Source organism: Girardinichthys multiradiatus, chromosome 12, assembly GCF_021462225.1.
Source record: "Girardinichthys multiradiatus isolate DD_20200921_A chromosome 12, DD_fGirMul_XY1, whole genome shotgun sequence".
NCBI classification, from domain to species: Eukaryota; Metazoa; Chordata; class Actinopteri; order Cyprinodontiformes; family Goodeidae; genus Girardinichthys; species Girardinichthys multiradiatus.
Window position 1 is genome coordinate 6018859 of NC_061805.1, and position 21109 is coordinate 6039967.

The 21109-nt window shown below is 38.5% G+C and overlaps 1 pseudogene; it reads right to left on the reverse strand.

Moving 5' to 3' along the window:
* LOC124877575 overlaps positions 1 to 21109 on the reverse strand; it is a 43894-nt pseudogene that overhangs the window by 17860 nt on the left and 4925 nt on the right.

Sequence of the window (21109 nt, forward strand, 5' to 3'; positions counted from 1 at the left end):
AATAACGGATAGAGTTGTGTAACTCTGTTTTCCATAGGAGAAATAGCTGTGGTGATGAGACGGTTAACAGAGTACAAAAGCAGGGCATTCAACAATATCCACACAATGTCAAAATTTCAGCAAACACTGCAAAGGAAATTATTACTCATGATACTAAAATTTTATACTTCCCAAACATATCCAGCCAGGAGTCCCACATCGAGGCGTCTACTCCATAATGCTCTTTCATTTTGCCATTTAGAGATCTCAAACCTTCTATGGCTTTTGTTAGGCTGCCATCAGCCAGCAGCAGTGTTGTTAGGTGTGAATGTGCAACATTTTTCTCCAAAAATAGCACAAACGTCTCCTTTTTCAGCTAACAACATGTCCAAAGCAATTCTATTCTGGAATGCTATCAGGGAAGTTGAAGCCAATTGGTCATGGACAGTTCAAACCCGCTTTGTCCAATTTCCTCGTTTTTGTACATTGTAATGAATATAGTTGATCCTGTCTACGTTTTTGTTCAACGTACATCACCAACAGATACTTGATTCAAATCTTGCAGCTACTTGATCAGTTAATTTATCTTCATCTATAGCATCTATGTATGTAGAGTCTCCCTCAGTCTGCCAAGCTGCTTCTCACCTACTTCCTATCACACCAATCATGTGGATTTAACACTAAATAGTCCATCTGTTACTTCATCTACTAACATAGGATATAACCATAAAGTAATCAAGCACAGAGTCCTGTTACTTTTGAAGGTGATCAATCAAACAACCACCACCAAATGTCTCCTCTAGAGACTAGTTTAAAACACGTATTTAATTTTACAATTGTAATACACCATACTGCAATGAGATTTCCCAATTTATTACCTCTCTCTGTCATATTTATACATGTATAGTGTCCAGTGGTGACTCGCTTATGGAAAACTGATTTATCCTTATCTGCTCTAATTACAGGAAAAAAACAGAATCCTTGTGCTAACACATTTCATTAGGATTAGTTTGATTCATTACTTCCATCACACATAGTTGTGGTATCACAGCTGGAATTATTTATAATAAAAGCCTTGAACCCAAACACACAACACAATCTCTTTCTCTACCATCAATAACCAGTTATTATTTGTTCCTGATACTCCTTATATAATCAACTAGGTTAGCTTATTTATCTAACTCCCACTAATTTTTGAACTGTGGTAATCTGTATGGTCTTCCAAATAACATTTCATAGGATGTTAACCCTGAGGTGCTTGTAATGTTTAGTTGGAAATAGTTCTATCCATTTAAAAAATGCATCTATAATGACTAAACAGAACTTTTTTCCTTCACTGTGGTTTAACTCAATAAAATCCATATGAATTGTTTGAAAAGGGTATCTTAGTTTTGCAAATTGTCCCCTTCGTTGTCTTAAATTCCCTTGTAGATAATGTTTTACACATGCCAACATGTTTTACAAAATTTTTTTAATAAGAATTTTTAGAATTTAATCAATATGTTATATAATATTAATATATCTGTCCTACTATTCCCCCCTGTTGAGACATTATGAAACACGATGGCTCAAATATTGCTTCCATTTATAGGTTCTTTGGTAGGACAGGTTTATTATCTGGTCAAATATAGTTTTCATCTTTTAATTCAGCTCCATGTTTTTTCCACATTTCTATCTCCTGTAGTGAGCTTTGTTGTTGCATCTTTTCTAACACTATATCCATTGTCACCAATGCATATCCTGTTTGTGTCTTCTTCCTCTCATCTTTTTAGAGAAATCATTCACATAAACTATTTCGTGATCCTGCAAATCACTTCTAATTTTCTTTTCTTCTTTTTTTTCCTAATTCTGCAGTATTAATGCTGAAACTGCATGGAAACAACACTATTGCAGCACTGCAACTGTCATTTTAGGCTGCAATTACAGCTCTCACACAATATAGTTGCGCACACGTAACACTATCTAGTTTTGAAAAGAAATAGGCTATTATTTTCATTTTATCTCCATGTTGTTGAACCAGAACTGAAGTCATAAAATGTCCCTTGCAATGTACCATCTGAACAAACGGTTTACTATAATCTGGTAATGCTAAAGCAGTACTGGAAACTAGAACTTGTTTTATGTTGGTAAATGCTTCTTCAGCTTCTACACTCCATTTCAATTTAGACGTCATTTTCAGCTCTTCCTCATACATTAATTTGTTTAATGGAGCTACTATTTCTGCATAATTTGGAACCTAGTTTCTACAATAATTAGTTAGTCTAAGGAAGGACATTATTTGCTTTTTTGTTACTGGTTTAGAACTTGTAATATTGCAGTCTTTCTTTCTTCTACAATTGTGCGTCCCCCTGCGCTAAAATTATGACCTAAGTATTTAACCTCATTTTTACACAATTGAAGTTTCTTTTTTTTACTAACTTTGTGTCCCTTGCAGTTATTAAACCCTTTATTACTGGTTTTATTCCTTCACGAGCATCCTATTTCAAAGGGTATTGTTTTACACTGGGCCTGTATTCTGTTTTTGCTCTAATTTGAACAGGTAATGCTCCTTTACTAAACCCACATCAGTAGGGTCTGTTGACCATAATTTATCAGGGACTTCATTCAAAAACTGTTCCTCCTGTTCAGTAAGGAATAGTTCTCATTGTTGTTTTGTATGCAAATGTATCCCTTCCTGCACTGTCACTGTCCAGAATAATAATTTTCTAATTAATCCTGTGGATGCACTAGGTTCTGTATTCATTATTGTTACAAACCAGTCTGTGGCATCTTTTTCCCTCTGCACTATTCTTCCCATATCATGCCACTTGAGTTCTTTATCCTTGAATAAAGATATGTGTGGAGGTGACCACATGTTGCAGAGCTTCCTAGTGTCTTCCTCTAACACTACTTCAGCAACTGAGGTACTCTTCCTATCTGTATAAACATAAGTTATCATGACTTTTATAGGGGTTACTTTATTTAATACTATCTAGGGAGAGAAGGTCCTGGAAACTTAAGAGAATATCCTGCCCCTGTGTTTTTGATTTTTTGTTTTCATTGGTATCTGAGGTACTAGGAACAATTTCACTTGTTTTCTGTCCTAGTCATGCTAAATCATTATTTTCTCTTATCAGGACAGTCTCTTGCCAGATGTCCTCCTTTCCCACAACACCAACACCCTGTGGTGCATTGTCTGTAATTTCCTCTGCTCACTCCTCCTCTCTGACACCTGCGGTTTTGTCATCTGCCTCTAAATTTTTCTCTTCCTCTGTTGCTTTGATAATAAATCTGCTCTTCTTGCTAGAAAAAGGTGTTGACTATCTTTTTTTGTTTTTTATCCTTCATTACTTTTTCTGCTCTATGAAACAATAATTGTTTCCTACAATTTTCTTCTCCCTTTTTTTTCTCTTCCTCCTTACGCTTCTTTACTCCTTCCTCTCTCCTTTTAGCTACTTTTAACCAATAATCTACATCCTCATAACCTTCTTTTTCCATTTTTCTTGGGTCATGCTTTGTTTTTTAAATTATTGCATCCTGTAGATTGACTAATTTTTTAGAGTTTAAATGACCATCATAATGATATGTGGTTATCCATTTATCTAAATATTTTAATTTACTCGGATCTTGTGCTTCTATGAACTTCCAATCTTTGCATTGTAGTTCGTTTTTCAATTTATTTTTACTAGCCCCTTTTCCCATGTTTTTTTTATTTTAATGTTAGTCCAGTATCTCAATACCTAGGGTATTCTAAATGCTGGATTATTCTCCTCAGTAGGGTGACAGAAACATTTCCGTTTGTGGTAATTCTCACTTCAACTCTTTCGAGTGGAGAATTCTTGCCTTTGCTTCCACAAAAGTTAGTCACTTACAATCCCACTGTTTTTGGTATGAGGTAAAACCTAGTGGTTTAAATCCTCCATTTATTTCTCACATACACACATTTAAACGCGGATTTTAATTAGTATTTTTTTGTTGTTTAAAATACTTAAACGCAGATTTTACTTAGTATTTTTTTGTTGTTGTTTAAAATAATTAAACGCAGATTCGGCCGTTCTGGAAACACGGAATTTTAGTATTACTTTCTTAATACTTAAGAGGACTCTGTCGTCCCCTATAACCTCGGAATTTTCAGTATTTTTTACTAATACTTTAAGCAGGACTCCGGCGCACTGCTGTTACCTGTTAGTGCCTAGGTTTACAGGGTTTGTTTCCTTTACGCAATGACCCCCAGTCATTCGTCACACTTTTGTTTTAAATCCAGATTCAACTCACCACTTTGGCCTCTTCTCTCTCTCTCAGAGTTCCGTCAGCCGTCAGACTCCAGCGGGCGGGCCAAAATCCAGTCCCGGAAAGGGTCTGTGTGTCTTCCTGATGAAAACAGCCGTGCGCACAGTCTTTTCCTGGAGTCTACCGACCCGCTGGAACCATCAGGCATAGTTGGAATCCGGCTCTCGAAGGACCAAATTAATGTCAGGTTTAACCAACCTAACAATACTTATAACAACACGAAAAGAAAAGAGAGACAAAGTATTAGTTCCTTTTACTCGATTTGCGAGGAGAAACAGTCAAGATATGCTCAGTTACAGATCTCGCACCGCTCTGAACAGCATCTGTCCGCCTCCTCTTTTTATTGTCTTTCGAGGGTTCCTAGTTTACAAAAACATTGTTCTCTAAAGGATGGTGGAAAACAACAACTGCATTGTAAACAGGTCATAAACAGTTTTATACATTTACAACACATTTCCCACAGTCTCCTCCAACTTGTAGGGTCAGTTGTGTCTTTTGTTGAGTGTAATCAGCCTTCATCTTTATGACCTTCTCAACTGGACTGCTTCCTTCTCTGCTAGTTCAGGTCCTATTTATGATCTTTGCCTGCAGACAAAACTCACACATCCTTTACTCACACACATCTTGAATGATTATAAGATAAAATAGTCAAGTTAAAGAATAGGAGAAAATATAAGATAAATCTATATTCAATTATTCCAACAGTATACATATATATATTTTTTTTCATAGTCTGAAAAGAGTATATATTCCGGTTATCAGTCAGGGATTGGTCAACCAAAAAATTGTCTGATTCTGATCTCCAATTGATTTATTTCCAGTGTAAAAGGCGCCTGCTCCGTTGTTTGCAATCAGCTCCAAAGTGTCGGCCAGTTTCTCAAATTTGATAATGTCTCCCATCTTAAGAATATTTCCATTCTTATCTGAAAATGCTTTCCTGAGAAGAAAAGAAAAGATGTGTAAAACGTTGTTCTTCATATCTTTCAGCTATATTGGGAGTCATATTGTCTTCCATAACACAATGCTACTGCTTTTTGACTATTTCTGAGAACTTAATAGTCGGCTGGAAGAGAGCAGCCCATGGCAGTTTTCCATACATTTTATGTGCCGTTTCATAGCCTCGAATTTCCCCTGGAACACCAATCCATTTGCTACCTGCACAGATGAATGAAGACAGTGTTTGAATTTTTCTACTGTAGTTTGGTGTTATTAGGAGAAAACTAATCATTTTTGACATGATAAAATCACAAACATCATTGTATTTCATTATATTCTTATATTATATATAAGAGCAAATAGAGTAGGTCATAAGTGGACAGTGGTTAGAAAATGATAATGTTTTTTTTTAAATTACATTACATGCTACATTTTTTCTAATAAACTGAAATCTGAATCTGAAAATTTTGTATTCAGCCCTCCTAGGTAAATTCTTTGTTGAATCATTTTTTTTTTTTTGGTCTTAAAAGCTTGCCATTTGGTCTTTGAAAAATAGCTAAAGTTCAGTCTGTTTGGCACAAACGTGTGCAGCAATTGGGAGTGTGGCTTCGCTTTGGTGGAGGGACTGGCAGACCGGCTCGGTGTGGTGTTTGCTGTGTTCCTTGAGCCTCATGGTACTGTTAGTTCACTAACGTTTTATAACAAACTTATAAGACCTTTACAAAACAGGTATAATTATGCCCAGATTAGATTATACTTCATACACTATAATTAGCTGATTACATCAGGTAATTGTTTACACTGGGTGATATTTTGCAAAAACATTGTGAAAATGTTGAATTGTTTTCCTTTCACTTCCCAATTTTGCACTGCTTTGTGTATGTCTATCGCATAAAATCACAACAAAATACATTACAGGTTTCTGGTTGTCACATGAAAAACGTGGAATAGTTCGAGGGGTGTGAATACCTTTGCAGTCATTGAACATGTATCATTGCAGGTTTCAATGCGTCACTGCCAGTAAGTGCAGACAAAAAAAAGGCAGATAAGCTCTACTTTTGAGCAACATTTACTGCATAACATTGAATTCCTCAAGAGCATAGAGGCATGTAAGCCAATTTGGCTCCTGGGTAAGGTTTTGGTTTAATGAGAAAAAGTAAATATTATGAAAAATATATTTTTTGTACAAATTTCAGAAAGTGAGACTCACATATTAAACAGATAATATATAAAACATAGAGTGTAATATTTCAAGCCTTTATTTCTTGTAATGAAAACACAAAAATCAACCAAAAAATTTGAATATTGTGAAACATTTCATAGAAAGTTGAGTGGAGGGAAAAAGTGTGATAGAAAAAGATGAACCAGCAACAGGGAAAACTGCAGCCTTGAGTGGAATGTGAAGCAAAATCCATTCAAGAATTTCTGGGAGCTTCACAAGGAGTGGACTGAGGCTGGAGTCAGCGCATCAAAAGTCACAAAGTACAATTGCCATCTTGATGCAGACATTCATGCACAAAAAGGCATCAAAATGAACATACTGAGTTCATAGAAATGAACGTACTTCTCACTAGCCTGGCGTTTCTGTTTCAAATACCCTTTTTCATTTATCTTATGAATTATTCAAATTTTCTGAGACACTAAGGGCCTGATCTTAAAAAAGTGTGCGTTGTTGTGAAAAATTATTTTAATGCTCTCACCTTCTTTTTACCTCTGTCACCTATGACCTCTGTGTTTTGTTATTTAGAGGAGATGGGCTCTAAATTCATTATCAGGAGAGTTTTATGGTTAACACACCCTGAAGTGTTATATCTCAAGGGATGGTAGATGGGTGCCCTCATAAATAACTTTGTTACATCTGACCTGGGGAGGGTCTGGGGGCCATATTTCAAGACTCTTTTAAGTTGAGATAACACCCACATACTGGTATAAATACTGTTTGTAAATTCTGTTCGGGGCTCTGCTTCTCTGACTCGCTCAGTAACAGGGTCTTCAAACGCTGTATGCCTTGAATAAACTTATAAAGACAAAGTCCGGTCTTTCTCTTGTTAATGAGTTACCTGCTCTCCCACTTTGATTAGAAAATCCACAACAGCGTGTACAAAACCACACGCAAACCTGATCTACAAATGAGGTGCTAATCGGATTGTGTGTGTAGAATCAGTGGAACAGCAGGTGCAAACGTTTTAGCGTGTCTGCCTTCATGAATATGCAAAACATATGATGATAACCCAAACGTGCAAATTTATGGGAGGAGATTATGCAAATGCAATCCCTTACCACGCACAATGCTATTTATGAAACCTAAAACGGATTGCGATGCTGTTTTTGCGTCTAGAATTAGCACATAGGAAATGCAGGTACTAACTGGGATGCAAAAAAGTCTGCTGTCACTTTGGCCAGAAGAAGGTGTAGATAGAATGACAGATGATGGAGAGAGAATCCTCTGTACATGTGTCAACAGATTTGAGTTGTCAAAAATAAAAATTGTAAAAATAGATGAGAATAGAGAATTCTATTTAGGATTGCGTAGGTCTGATTTGGAGCCAATCACAAACAAAAGCAATGACATATCTCCAATGATAAAACTCCTTGCAACACTTTTTTCTTCTGTCTGGATTATTCCAGAACACCATCGCTGTTTGTAAGTTAGTGATTAGGTTTGTGCTGATCGCGCACAAACCTAATCATGGCAAAGTGTACACATAACTGATCAAGTGCGCATAGCCTGTTAACTGTAAATGCACATCATGCAAAGGACCCACTGTGCGGTGATAATATAACTAATAGGAAATAAATAACGTCATTATAAGGCAGATTCTATCCATTTGCAAACTGGATGCAAAAATCACTTCTTAGCAGGTGAAAAATCATAATTTTAAGGCAGACTATTTAATGTGGCGTAAAAGAAAGTGTATGCTTTAACCTTGTCACTAAACAAAACACATTGCATTACTGACAGTGTCATTGAATAGCAATCGGAGCTGGATCAGTTTGATTACATTGTTTGAATGTGAAAATATGCCAGTGGAGGGTTAATAAGGTAAAAAATTATTTTGCGTCACCAAATAACAATTGAAACAATCAAACACGTTTTATATCATTAGAATATATGCAAAATAAACCAAAATAATTCAGTAAGAACATTGGAAAAAAAAATGTATTTTTACATATACTAATATGTATATGTATGCAAAATATTTTGCGGGAAGCAGAATGTAGTCTCACTGGGTCCGTCCGAACCCCAAACAAAAGCATCTGCCTGCAGAACTATTCAAACTGAGCCTGTGCAATTTTGCTCTTGTTCCACTGGGGACAGTAGCAGTCAGCCAGCAGTACACGCAGTTTCCTCATTTAAATAGGACAGTCTGCACCTCCTTTGCACCTGTTATCCAGACCTGTTATTGCGCGTGCAATCTTTGAAAATCGCACGTGACACACCCACTTACTGCACATGCAATGTTTTATTTGCACACGCAATTAATGCAACCAGGACCTGAATCTTGTGATTTTCATTTGTAAGCCATGATCATCAAAATTTAAAGAAATATAGGCCCATAATTTTCAGGAAACTCACTTTTTTTTGCTGTGTTTGTATATTTGTGAACAAACATTTTTTGTGGTCTAACTTTTACTATAATGAGATGCTGTTGGTAATAAAACATAATCCAATTTGACTCCCTTGATTTGGTGACAGATTGTTTTTGTTGCTGATATCCCTCTGGTGATATTCTCCATGGCTTTGACTTTTTGTCAAAGTTTGTGGCAGTCCTTGATTATTAGGCCAGGGTATTACAGTTAATGGGAAAAAATTGTCTCTGTTGTTTTACAATGATCCAGTGAAGCCCCGAAAACAGATATTAAACATTATGATACAGTGGTTCCAACCCGCAGTAAATTATACTCTCTGGCAATGTCACAAGCTCATTTACCCAACATGTAGAATGTATGCTGGAGCCCTCAGCATAATTGTCAAAGAAAAGAAGATCGTGGTAATGGCCATTAACCCAGACTAGGGACGAAGAAGAGGAATACACCTCTCAGTGTGAGGCTAGAATGGCAGTGACGCTGCCCGTACTCGTGACCGGCTGCTCGGAGCAGTGTGTCACATACATAAGAGTTTGATGTGCCAAGGTTAAGCCTTTCTCTGCTCCTGTCTTAGCTTATCTTGACCTAGGACATTTATTGTAGATATTAAAGCCATTGATGCACAAATTGGCGCAGTTTTATCACAAGAGTGTGAAGGTGTCATGCATGTTGGATGCTGCAGATACCTAGAAACCACTCTTTAATGTGACCTGAGGTGGTCCTCACACACAGACAATGTTTGGAAAACCGCCCAACATAGACTGTACCTCCTGCGGCAACTCAGGAAGTATAACCTTCCACATGACCTGCTGATCATCTTCTACACTGCCATCATTTAGTCTGTTTTATGCTCATCCATCTCTGTATGGTTTGGCTCATCAACAAAACAGGAAAGGTCCAAATTGTAACAAACAATTAGATCTACAGAGAGGATCATCAGGCCTGACCTTACCTCCATCCATACCTTGTACAGGTCTAAGGTCAGGGCAAGGACAGCTAGCATCTCTGTCGAACCCACACCCATATAAATATGATATATATACAGTACAGACCAAAAGTTTGGACACACCTTCTCATTCAAAGAGTTGTCTTTATTTTCATGACTATGAATATTGTAGCTTCACCCTGAAGGCATCAAAACTATGAATTAACACATGTGGAATTATATACTGAACAAAAAAAGTGTGAAACAACTGAAAATATGTCTTATATTCTAGGTTCTTCAAAGTAGCCACCTTTTGCTTTGATTACTGCTATGCACACTCTTGGCATTCTGTTGGTGAGCTTCAAGAGGTAGTCACCTGAAATGGTTTTCGCTTCACAGGTGTGCCCACTGTTTACAGTGGGGGTGGGTAGCTGCTGACCTTGACTGGTGACATTATCCGCCGGTGAATGGAGTACATTGAGGATCTCCTCAGTCCTGCTGTCATGCATTCCATGGTGGAAGCAGAGACTGGGGACTCTGGGTTGGACTCTTTCATCACCCAGGCTAAAGTCACCGAGGTGGTTAAAAAGCTCCACGGTGACAGGGCCTTGGGGGTGAATGACATCTGCTCTGAGTACCTTAAGTCTCTGGATGTTGTCGGACTGTCATGGTTGACATGCCTCTTCAACACCATCTACAGGGTACTCGAGGGTTCATGGGAGTTTGCCCAACCGGTCAACATTGGTCGACCTGGAAAGGGCATTCAACTGTGTCCCTCATGATGCCCTGTGGGGGTGCTCCAGGAGTACAGGGACCCAGCGGACGACCCAGGACATGCTGGTGGGACTGTCTCTTGGCTGGCCTGTGAACGCCTTGGGCCCGCCTCTCTGGAGGACGTGTCTGGGGAGAGGGAAGCCTAGGTGTCTTGTTGTGGAATTTTCTTATCAAAGTGGGTAGAAGTTGATTCATAACAAGAGAAAATCCGGACTTTGTCTTTATAAGTTTTATTCAAAGGCATTCAGCGTTTGAAGACCCTGACACTGAGGTTAGTCAGTGAAAACAAGCCCCGATCAACATTTACACACAGTATTTATACCAGAACATGACAGTGTTATCTCAACTTAAAAGAGTCTGTGTTTTACGACCCCAGACCCTTCTCGGGTTCAGAGGTGAGAAGGTTACCTAGGAACAACCATCTACTCTCCCCGAGGCATCACCGTAACAAATGTCCTTAACTATTAAACTTCTGATAGTGGCTTTTACAGCTTACTCCCTAACACAGATGTTCACTGGAGTGAGGTAAACCAAAGGTCACACACTTTGGAACACTTAATAAAAGAATTTCCATCACACTCCCTTCTTCTGATTACAAGATAATCACAACTAAAGGACAATTCTTCAAAACCATCACCCCTCTCAGCTAACAGATAATCCAAAGCCATTCTATTTTGCAAACTCATAGTTCTTATAGCCTGCTGCTCCGTAGTTAGAACAGTGAAACCTTCCTCAGATAAAGCAGTAAGATTAAAAGTTAACACAAAGGGATCAGGAGCCAAAGATCCTGAAATAGTATAAGGATCAGTTCTGATAGGACATGACACAAATTTATGTCTGTTGATTAAAGCACATAAAACAGATATAATAGCTTCGCAACCTACTGTCTTCCCAAGGAAATAAGGTCTACTTACCTCCTGTGTAATACAAATATCTGGATCTTTAATCGGATTTCTATTACCCTGAATTCTAGAGTTCCTGTAGACGCACACGTTAAATTAGTCTCACTAGAAAATCTACTAACATTTCTGCTTTCCCTTACACTATAATTCCTCACAGTTTTGATGCATCAGTTGCCACCAAACATTATCAGTATGATCATAGTAGTCAGAAAAGTGATGAATCTCTCTTCGAATCCGCTGATGAGTATTATTAGTCAGATTAACCACACATTGTCTTTGCTGTACCTTTCCCAAAATGAACACAAGAGTTATAACAATACTTGCAATACCAATCATTAGCATCAGAACAGACCATCTTCCATATAGCTGCATCGTGACCTTGAAGTGGAATGTCCTTTCTTCTGGTACTGAAAGCAAACAGTTTTTTCCAAAGAAAACAAATTATAAACACAACTTAAAAAACAAAAAAAACTAAAGTTCTGCTGCCTCTCCTGAGTGGCTTCAAGCTGCCCTGTTACCAGTCTGGTACAGGTGGGCGGTCGTAGGAAGCTCCTCTAGAAATATATTTAGAAACAGGAACTCTAACCTGCTGGAAGTTAGGCTTCCATAGTCCAACTAAACAACAGTGGAAACGAACACATTCAAATTTGTAATAATACCATAATGATAAATATCAAGCAATAAACATAAAAGTTAGATAAAAGCATCCGAGATATCCTCTTCAGAGTCAGTCTCGCTGTCAAAGTGGGAAGAAAGAATATCTCACTGTGGTGTGTGTGCAGTGAGGCAAATGACCTTATGATTTCTAACTTTCAGGCAATGCGATGGCCTTAAGTAGATTCTGAAATAACGTTGCACTGCCCCAGGGATTATTGTGCCCTTGTAAGAACAGTGTTCTTCAACCACCTCTTCAATCACTCGCCAGTGATCAGCTTACAGTTCTTTGTCTTGTGGTGGTCCGCTGTCCTCACACCGTAAGCCGTGGATGATCCAGTTGGAAGATGACTTGTCCTGGAAGCCAGATGAAGCTGGAGGAGCTAGAGCTTTCCTGCAGCTTTCCTGGGTGTCTAGTAGGATCTGATATGGGCCATTCCAGCCCTGGACTTCTTGTGTTTTCTCCAAAGTTCTCTGAGCAGAATCCAGTTGCCAGGAATAAAGGACTGGAGGGTGGAAGTGGCTGTTTCTGGCAATGCAGCCTTCACCATCTGTGAAACTTGAGAAAACACAGTGGACAGGTTTTGACTGTAAAACAACATCCTATCTTCACACTAAGATTTGGAACAAAATTATCTTGGCAATATCCCCATGTCCAAATTAGGAGACCTGCCACACAGCACTTCAAAAGGACTGAGATTTGCCTGTGTCCTTTGTCTCAATCTCATATAAGTGAGAACAATAGGTAGAGCCTTCACAATACTTGGATAATTTTCAATTCAAAGTCCCATTCTCAAACCTAAGTGCTTAACTACATGAACTTCATCAAAACATCCAACAAAATCAAAAGAATTAATGTTCTGACTTCACCTGATATACTAGCAGTGACCATCAGCTAAATATTCTGAATATCAAAAGGCTGACATGATGTTTGTGGAAGGTCTGATTACAGGTCAATATTTCATAGTTTCAGAATACCCAAAAAGAATTTCAAAAATGGTCTAATCTGTGGAGATGTAAAATTTCACAAAAGAATCAACACCATAATTTCAGAGAGGTTTTCAGAATGTGGTCTTAGGGAGCTATGCACCATTTATATAAACAAAGTACAACGTTTCTCTCGCATTGTCACTAAGTCCTCACTGGAGGTATGAGCTACCCTTTTTCCCATGAGTGCAAAAACTTTTGGAACCCCATGTTGCTTTATTCTGACATTCCCCTCTTCTGGCGCAGGGTCCAACCCATGCGACAATTCAGCAAAAAGTTTGTACAAAAATGTTCTAGTAACCAAGATCACATTACATAGAACCAAAGAAATGAATTCTGACATAACTATGTGTCACTATGAATTTAACGAAAGCAACATAAAAAAAAAATCTAGATGTTTTTAACTGCAATTCAGTTCCATTAACAACAAAACACAAACTTTAGTTATTCAGTTCATCAATGTCTCACTTAGAAATTAGTCACATATCATCCTGATTTGTCTTGTACAAAGATGAGTATTAGATTAATGGACATCTAATGTAATTCAGATGCATAAACCCTACAAATTTAATCTAATAAATAATTCCCACCAAGTATAAAGTCATGACTCAAATTCTTTATCAAAAATATATTCCTTACTTTTGGCATATCTTGAATTGTCAGCTAGCTTAATGGCACCAGGGAAAACTTTCAATCTAATAAATCACCAATGATTCTGCATGCAAAACTAATTCTTCAAACTAGTTTAAACTATTTCATTAACCTTTTAATAATAAAACACATAAATCTAAAAGTCATGCTACATCCTTAATTATTATACAAAAAAAAAATATGTTTTTAAGGCAACAATCACTACAAGCATTTTGATTCTATTGTCTCTTAAACAGTGTTAAAACTCAGGAAGGGAGGTGCTGAGCGTCACCATGACAACAAAAGCATGAACCAACCTGGTAGGTGGGCGGAGTCAGGCAGAACTAACCTTTGATTGGCAGCCTATGGGCGGACCCACAGTTTCTTCATCCCATCCCATATTAGTGAACCTTAAACTGCAAAGCTATTAACATGCACCTACCTCAGAAACAAGCTGCTTCTTAACTCTCCTGAAAACTCAAAGTTTTAATCAATCTGGGATTTAGAAACATTATTCTAAACATGGATTATTGTTTCATGCAACATATAATCAAACATTCAGTCCAACAAAACATAGACAAAACATCAAAGACAGACAAATTGCCAAATTTGAAGCTTCAAGAATTCAAAGAAATTTTTAACAATCTCTTTTCAGAATATGTTTTCTCAACCATATCTTTTAATGCTATAATTGATCAATGTTGTTATGACAATCTTCAGGATCCTTTTTTTTAAAAATGAGTGCACATAGTCCAAAAAATCTCAAAGTATTTAGAAGCACAGCAACAGTTTTCTCTTAAATGAATCCAAATTTACTGATGCTGAAACCTTTTGCTAATTCTTTGTACTGTAACTCTATAATAATAACTACAATCCTGAGAGTTATTGTTATAGTTCTCTTTGTTTGGCTCAATTTGATCACAGCTGTATTGCAGAATTTCAGGTTAAATGCAAAGAAGTATTTTAATTCAATTCAAATTCAAAGATACTTTATTGATCCCCGAGGGGAAATTAGAAGTATTTTAATTCAATTCAATTCAAATTCAAAGATACTTTATTGATCCCCGAGGGGAAATTAGAAAAGTCGGCGTTGACATTCTCATGTTATACCCAAACTAAACAAAAACTGCAGTGTTTGACTTAATCAAAAATTAAGATAAGAAGCTTGTCTCCAAACTGGACTTTTTCCCACATAGTGTTTCAAAAAGAACAAACATCGTTCGTTCGTTCGTCGTCTTCCGCTTATCCAGGACCGGGTCGCGGGGGCAGCAGACTCAGCAGAGACACCCAGACGTCCCTCTCTCCAGACACCTCCTCCAGTTCCTCCAGGGGGAGCCCAAGGCATTCCCAGGCCAGCCGAGAGACATAGTCCCTCCAGCGTGTCCTGGGCCGTCCCCTGGGCCTCCTCCCGGTGGGACGTGCCTGGAACGCCTCCCGAGGAAGGCGTCCAGGGGGCATCCGGTATAGATGCCTGAGCCACCTCAACTGGCTCCTCTTGATGTGGAGGACCAGCGGCTCTACTCCGAGCCCCTCCCGGATGGCCGAGCTCCTCACCCTATCTCTAAGGGAGTGCCCGGCCACCCTACGGAGGAAGCTCATTTCAGCCGCTTGTATCCGTGATCTCGTTCTTTCGGTCATGACCCAAAGTTCATGGCCATAGGTGAGGGTAGGAACGTAGACCGACCAGTCCAAATTAAAGAAAATGAGAACAAACATAATTTTCTTTAATTTGGGCTATTTAAATTTTGAGAGTTGGGGAAAACGTATTACTAGAACCCCTCTTTTACAATTCAAATGCTGATAAATATTCCAATATTTTATCTCTTAGTAATCTGAAATCACCTTGTGTACCTTTGTACTCATATGTATTCCTTTAATCTTTAAACCCTAAGAAATCAAACAAAGAGACTGGAGTTTGAGCCGACCATCCTCTTACTGTTAAGAGAGCCTTTATTTCTTTTCTTTTCCTAAAATGAAGGATTTTACTTGTCTTGATTCTGTTATAAAAATCCTAACCTTGGTTCCAAAACTAAACTCTTCAACCCCAATCTGTGTTCCCCAGAGTAGACATTTTGAGTATTATTGCATTTCAAAGCCACCAAATGACTGGAACTCATCATTGGCTTAGATCTGTTTTAATAGGTAATCGGTCTACCTTTAATTAAATATTATAATTTTATGGACCCAAAATCTATGGCTTACGGGCTTCAGGAGTCCAGGAACCACAAGTTGAGTACTACTGCATTGAACAATGGTGTTAACTTTCTGCAGAGATTGAAGGATTGGCTAAATATATTATTTCTGCTTGGACAATAATCAGATTTAAAATTATTAGTTCACAGCTCCTAATTTACCTCAGATCATATTTGCTCCTAACCCTAATAAGCTTCAGACAAACATTATGTTAAAAAGCCAAAAACAAAACAAAACCACAGATCTGTTTTAAAAAGGAAAAGCATGCTTAAAAAACTTGGTACTGTGGTGGAAAATAACTCCACGGTTATGAAGGCCTTTTCATGCAGAGTCTTTTAGGAAACATGAGATTAGTTTAATTTTTGTGTGTGGTACCACTGTCCAATGAGATTCTTTCTAAATAACCCCATTTTTCATTCTCATTTTAAAGGTTTGTTTTACCAAGGGAAATGTGTTTAACAAAACCAATTACTCTCAAACGTTTTAAAAGTTTTTAGCTGGTGATATCTTAGAAAACAACAAGTGTTTTAATATTTCTGTGCAGCACAGAACTGATTAGGTGTCCTTTCCTTCTCCAAAGGGAGAAAAAAGGAAACTGCAGAACCAAGCCTGTCATAATTTTGGTCAGGACCTGATATAAGGTACAGTGTAAATCAACACGCTGCATGAATCAGAAGAGGGAAGAAAAAACCTAATATAACCTCTTCCCAGCAGCTGCTGTGAAAAACAATGAATTTGTACCTTCCATAAGCGTCAGTTAGCACTTGCGGACAAAAACTGCACCAAACTGTAAGTACTGTGTCAGAAACTGTATGAAGACCATCTGCAGTAGAACTAAGCCTGTTTTAATGACATCTCTACCCATTAGATTTATGGGATACAAACTCTGACAACAGAAAATAATACCTGAAGGAGAAACCCATCAGGTTTTACGCAGGTGCTGGGTTTTAAAAATACTCCTTCATGAGATCTGTCCTGAGAATAACATAGAAACACATGCTTACTGCTGAGTTTTGGAGATGTTGTAACTTCCTCTGCATTTTCATAACTTTTAATAACTAGAATAATTGACCCTGAATATTCCACGACAAAAGAGAACTTGTTTCTCTAAAAGAATTAACCGGAAAGTATCAAATGAGCTAAGTTATCACCCTTTTAAAGATACTTTTCTAACCCTAAAATAATATTTTAATCCGCTATATCTGTCAACGTCAAGCAAGCGTGTCACATGAGCAGCGGTTAATAAGCGTTCTTCATTGCAGAAAATAGGAAAAGATTTATGCAAATGTGTGTGTGTTTGTACGTTACCCCCATCGGTTTCTTAATCGCTCCAGAGTCAGACTGTCATGGCACACAGTCCTCTATCAGTCCAAAAAACAACCAGGCCCTTCCCCGGTCTGTTGGTGAGACATTGAATCATTCTTTGTCCACTTTAACTGCTCCAGGAGGGAGAAAGAAGAAACTTTGCTCCGGTTTCTCTTCTGCCCGCATAAGATGCTTTCAATATAAATTCAGTGTATCACTCTTCTGGCTCTTGCAAACAGCATGGATCGTTGTCCATCTCAGTGGGTCCAGACTTCTTCTGAGTTTCGTTTTTTTTTCTTGTAGAAAGTCATACTGCGATTTTCAACATGCAGGAAGGCAGATCTCTCTCTTTCAGGCCATGCTGGAGAAGCGTCTCTGGCGGAGTAGCCATGGAGAAGGGCAGGTTTCTAAAATCCAGACTCAAAAACGCAGATGTTGAACTCAAATCCCATATATGTGTGTGAGAGAGGCAGAAGAAAAGTTTAGTATAGGTTCAGATTTTGCACAAAGAAATATTATCAGTCAGTCAGTCAGTTGTCCCCCTGCCTGTCACTTCCTTCCACAACATGCATTATACTCCTTTCTAAAACAACTTTCTTTTCGCATCTATAATGTCCCTTTTCACTTTTACCTTCTTTTCCGACTGATCGCAATATTTAAGACAAACGAAACTTCCTTCAGGAAAGTTTTAACTCTTTAACCCCTTAATTGATGCACACTGTGCTTTTTAATCTTTTTCTTATGTTTTATTTTTTTATTTTTCCATCAACCGTTTTACTTGAAACTATTTAAACTATTTAACTTATTTACACTCAAACTTCCACGCTGTGAAAAACCAAACTTATCTTCCAAATTAAAGCACATTTAACACAATCATCAACACTTTTTCCTTTCATTATTTTATAAATCAGAGTATGAAGAAGGAGACACCCCTGATGCCTCAAGGTTCTGGAACCAATTTTTTTTACCTGTTCAGCGGCACGTCTGCCCTCTGGCATTTCTCCTTTATGAGGTGTAGAAAATTGCTAAAAACCACCCGCAAAACCCTGTGTTTTGCTTTATCCCATTGTTACCAATGAGAACCTCCCTGCGATTCCTTTTGCAGGGTGACCGGGCCCTCAGCTGATGTCCTCCCTCTCGCAACTCTGGAACCTAATTAATTAGTTAGGAGATGATGGTTAATGTGTAATAAAAATAATAATATACAGGTCCTTCTCAAAATATTAGCATATTGTGATAAAGTTCATTATTTTCCATAATGTCATGATGAAAATTTAACATTCATATATTTTAGATTCATTGCACACTAACTGAAATATTTCAGGTCTTTTATTGTCTTAATACGGATGATTTTGGCATACAGCTCATGAAAACCCAAAATTCCTATCTCACAAAATTAGCATATCATTAAAAGGGTCTCTAAACGAGCTATGAACCTAATCATCTGAATCAAAGAGTTAACTCTAAACACCTGCAAAAGATTCCTGAGGCCTTTAAAACTCCCAGCCTGGTTCATCACTCAAAACCCCAATCATGGGTAAGACTGCCGACCTGACTGCTGTCCAGAAGGCCACTATTGACACCCTCAAGCAAGAGGGTAAGACACAGAAAGAAATTTCTGACCGAATAGGCTGTTCCCAGAGTGCTGTATCAAGGCACCTCAGTGGGAAGTCTGTGGGAAGGAAAAAGTGTGGCAGAAAACGCTGCACAACGAGAAGAGGTGACCGGACCCTGAGGAAGATTGTGGAGAAGGGCCAATTCCAGACCTTGGGGGACCTGTGGCAGCAGTGGACTGAGTCTGGAGTAGAAACATCCAGAGCCACCGTGCACAGGCGTGTGCAGGAAATGGGCTACAGGTGCCGCATTCCCCAGGTCAAGCCACTTTTGAACCAGAAACAGCGGCAGAAGCGCCTGACCTGGGCTACAGAGAAGCAGCACTGGACTGTTGCTCAGTGGTCTAAAGTACTTTTTCGGATGAAAGCAAATTCTGCATGTCATTCGGAAATCAAGGTGCCAGAGTCTGGAGGAAGACTGGGGAGAAGGAAATGCCAAAATGCCAGACGTCCAGTGTCAAGTACCCACAGTCAGTGATGGTCTGGGGTGCCTTGTCAGCTGCTGGTGTTGGTCCACTGTGTTTTATCAAGGGCAGGGTCAATGCAGCTAGCTATCAGGAGATTTTGGAGCACTTCATGCTTCCATCTGCTGAAAAGCTTTATGGAGATGAAGATTTCATTTTTCAGCACGACCTGGCACCTGCTCACAGTGCCAATACCACTGGTAAATGGTTTACTGACCATGGTATCACTGTGCTCAATTGGCCTGCCAACTCTCCTCACCTGAACCCCATAGAGAATCTGTGGGATATTGTGAAGAGAACATTGAGAGACTCAAGACCCAACACTCTGGATGAGCTAAAGGCCGCTATCGAAGCATCCTGGGCCTCCATAAGACATCAGCAGTGCCACAGGCTGATTGCCTCCATGCCACGCCGCATTGAAGCAGTCATTTCTGCAAAAGGATTCCCAACCAAGTATTGAGTGCATAACTGTACATGATTATGTGAAGGTTGACGTTTTTTGTATTAAAAACACTTTTCTTTTATTGGTCGGATGAAATATGCTAATTTTGTGAGATAGGAATTTTGGGTTTTCATGAGCTGTATGCCAAAATCATCCGTATTAAGACAATAAAAGACCTGAAATATTTCAGTTAGTGTGCAATGAATCTAAAATATATGAATGTTAAATTTACATCATTACATTATGGAAAATAATGAACTTTATCACAATATGCTAATATTTTGAGAAGGACCTGTACATTATATCATACAGAGCAACTTCTCACCCAGATATATTTGAAGACAAATAGTTCGGATCCAATCGGCCAGAAGCCGCAGGCGGGCACCAGAACTCCCCTCCGTAAAATGTAAGTGGACTAAGAACAACTCTCACGTTAGATCCTGTTCGTGACACCAAAATTGTTGTGGAATTTTCTTATCAAAGTGGGTAGAAGTTGACTCATAACAAGAGAAAATCCGGACTTTGTCTTTATAAGTTTTATTCAAAGGCATTCAGTGTTTGAAGACCCTGACACTGAGGTTAGTCAATGAAACAGAGCCCCGATCAACATTTACACACAGTATTTATACCAGAACATGACAGTGTTATCTCAACTTAAAAGAGTCTGTGTTTTATGACCCCAGATCCTTCTCGGGTTCAGAGGTGAGAAGGTTACCTAGGAACAACCATCTACTCTCCCCGAGGCATCACCATAACAAATGTCCTTAACCATTAAACTTCTGATAATGGCTTTTACAGCTTACTCCCTAACACAGATGTTCACTGGAGTGAGGTAAACCAAAGGTCACACACTTTGGAACACTTAATAAAAGAATTTCCATCACAGTCTCTAATGAGTCTGCTGCCCCCGCGACCTGATTCCGGTTAAAGCATCATCTTCCACTTTTTCAGTCGTCTACCACTGCTCCTTGGTCGCATTTATATCATTTACACATTATGGTTGTGTTTGGATTGATGTTGATATTTGATGTGACCGAAGGAGACTGAAGTCAAATGTCTTGTTTTTGCACACAAACTTGACCAACAAAGTTCATTCTAATTATGTTGCTTAAAAATGTTGTAGCATATCCGAGCAGAGCCCTAACAAAACAATAAAGTTGTTAAGTAAAATTGTTAAGTAAGTGAACAATTTTAAATATTACAAGGTGGGTGGAGCAGCTGGTCAATTTCCAATATAAAATTGTACATGACCCATGCTAAAGCAACTACTGGTAAAAAGACTACCATCTTATGGAAAAAATGTTTTAATAACTAGAGAGAAAGAATTCCAGGTCCACAGTCCCAGCCTTCACATGTGTGCACTGTGCACTACTACAACCAAGTATCCCATGGTTTGGCCATGGTTGCCATGGTTTAGCCTAAGATGCAAATTGGGATTTCCTGTTTGG